The sequence below is a fragment of the Scatophagus argus genome, chromosome 21 (assembly GCF_020382885.2).
Source record: "Scatophagus argus isolate fScaArg1 chromosome 21, fScaArg1.pri, whole genome shotgun sequence".
NCBI lineage: Eukaryota > Metazoa > Chordata > Actinopteri > Scatophagidae > Scatophagus > Scatophagus argus.
Genome location: NC_058513.1, coordinates 14,528,068 through 14,530,974, shown reverse-complemented (window position 1 = coordinate 14,530,974; position 2,907 = coordinate 14,528,068). Strand labels below are relative to the sequence as shown.

Sequence of the window (2,907 nt, the reverse complement as noted above, 5' to 3'; positions counted from 1 at the left end):
CAGAGAGATAGAGAGTGTGAGTGAGCAGAGGAGATACAGCAGAGTGGTATTTAATTTTCCAAGATAGGGGATTATCACTGGCAGAATTTGATCATTCTGCTCTGATCAGGATGTTCAGTCACAGCTTATCCCAAATATTAAACTCTTTTGTCCCCTTTCCCCTCAATCCCTCACACACACACACACACACACACATCCCACTCCAACCGCCAAGCTTCTCACTGAGTAAAGTGGCCCGCTGAGCATACTGACAGGGTGATGTGTGTGATTGTTCAGCCACCTGGTCACCTCTGGGGATGGGTGAGGAGAGGGGAGGCAGAGGAGGAGGAGGAGGACTTGTGGCATGTGGTGTGGGGGAGTTTTGGTGGGGTGATGCTGGGCTTTAGCATCTTATGGAGGCAGCTGAGAAGAGTAAATTAAAAAACTGTTACGTCTAATCCGGAGTACCAAGAACAAGTGGCACACACTCCAAAAGCTGATCCCTCATGTTTACATGGATCTGGATGAGCTTAAGTGCACACACACACAGACGCCGACAACACATGCAAACATTCCCTCAAATGATATACACACATGAGCTTACATGCATACATAGACACACGTTCCCTGCTGTTTAAATACACAGTGATTGTGTCTCAAGCTGGATAGAGGGAGGGATGGAACGGCAACGGGGGGGGGGGGGGGGGGGGGGGTGGAGGGGGTGACAGGAGGTACAAGGCCCTGATCTGCACTCTCATTTTCAGCCTGGAGGATCTGCACCCGAGACATCTGGGTCACATCATTACAGCAATCTTCTGCTTGTTCATTCCAAGCTTTGAAGGGCTTACAGTGAGAGACCTTCACACAAACACTTACATACAAGAGTTCATACTCAGCTCCTCCAGTTAAAACAGTCATGTCTAAAAAAGAGTGATGAGCAGGGCCTTCAGTGACTGAAGAAACAGAGCAGTATGCAAATGATGTTTAAAACCTGTCTAACCAAACTGATTTGTGAAAAGAGATAATCATAAACAGCACTCACTTCAGCTGTCAACATTTTTATGAGAAAGAAAAAAGCAAATCTGCAGTTTATAAAACATGTTCAGAGCTCCTTAAGCAGTGGGTTTTCTCTTGTTTAATTCTACCGCCCCCTAGTGGTGAAGAGTTGGTTTTACAACAAAATAGCAGTTAGAACTTTTGACCGAAAGGGGGCGGTGTTGAACGATACACCGGAAAAGAAGGAGGCATCTCGTTTTTCATTTGTATGAAGCTAGTAGGCTATGAAACAAAACTTCTTTCTTTGCAGAGTTTGCTTTCATATCGTTCAGCATGAGGAATCCAGGACAGTTAAACTGTAGTTGATGATGACTGTCAAGCAACTTAAATGTTTTGTTGGACCACAAGCATTTGATGAAAGATTTTAAGTGATAATTTACTTTATAATTACTTACAACTTTATTATTTTTTTTCTTTACTTTTTAGTCTTTTTTAACTTTCCCTTTGCTCCAAATAATATAACTTTTAACATGACAGACGCGAATAATAATAATAACCATGTTTTAAAATATTTTTAGTATCCATGTTTTTGTCTGAAAATACAGGCTTGATTTTTGCAAGATTCCTCAACTGAACAAATATGAGATAGAGGTTCAATGTTCAAATGTTGGTGAAATATAGTGCTTGATCTCCTTAGTTAAAAACAACTGAGGCTGACCTCAGGGTCCTCCTCTTGAAGAGATACGGCCAGAGGAGTTAAGCATATGGCCCAGAGGTAGCATATATAATAAAAACAGAATAGATTCAAGGACTGACCCTTGAGGGACCCCACATAAGAGAATAGAGGAGGAAGTCATGCATTTCTTCTTCACTGTAATTTCCAATTTTATTTCCTGTTTTGATTTTATTAAATTACATGTTTGTCTCTTTTGTTGTCTTACGTCATATGTGACAAAATGCGCTTCGAATTACCATTTTGTTAAAAGGTGCTACAAATAAACCTGAGATGCCTCGTTTGTTGTGGAATTCCTATTATAAGAGATAGTGCAAAAAAAAAATCAGGATATTTGTACATCTCTTTAAACGCCAAAGGGAAAAAATGTCCTCCAAATGTATCCAACTGGATTTGATGTACCGTCCTAAAAAACTTCTTACAGTGACAGATAAGTGACGTCCCGATTGATCACAGCACTTAATATGAACTGAGAAGCAAGTGTGGTTAAAACTTGTGCCAGTGTGCTTTCGAACAGCATAGCTCTGAGGAGGGGAATTGCCGTGTGATGTCAATGCTACGTAGACGGGGAAGCTTGCTTCTGACTCGATTCAGGGGTTTTCCCGCACGCCACCAGGTGAGGTCTAAAAACTCTGCTCCAGGTGAGGCTCGAACTCACAACCTCGGCATTGCTCTGCTGAATACTGTCATATAAGTACCGCGCGCTAACCGATTGCGCCACTGGAGCTCCGGCGGAAACACGGCAAGAAATGGGTTTAAGACGATAGTGCAGAAAGACGCTTGTCTGCGGAAGAATCGTCGTCCGTTTGGATTAGTATTTTGTGTTTTGAGTCGGTGAAGCGTTGGCTATAATGGAGCCTCGTCCAGAACGTCTTGTGACGCTGGTGGCCACAGTCCTACAGCTTACACAGAGCCGATTTACGTGCTGCGTTCAAGTAGCTCTCACAAAGCTCCGACCACCGCAGGAGTAAATGTGACAACGTGTAACAATAATACAGTATCGGCGTTTTTTCTTTTATCAAAGCTAATAATAATTTATTTTTTCTAATATACTCCATACACAAACTGTAAAACGGGCTTTTTTTAAGACAGCGAATATGCTGTCTTAAATACCTATTAAGGCATCTCATAAAAAGGAAATGACTATTAAAATGCAATCTGCCATTTAAAATGATTCAACAACACCATCGACGCTTGCA

General features: G+C 41.9%; 1 non-coding gene across 1 annotated transcript; it reads right to left on the bottom strand.

Annotated features, from left to right (window-relative positions):
- Nucleotides 1-2,341: 2,341 nt before the first annotated feature.
- trnai-uau lies at nt 2,342-2,435 on the bottom strand. The gene is made up of 2 exons: nt 2,398-2,435; nt 2,342-2,377 (listed from the first exon to the last, which is right to left on the bottom strand). It is a non-coding gene; the product is annotated as a tRNA-Ile (tRNA).
- Nucleotides 2,436-2,907: the final 472 nt, after the last annotated feature.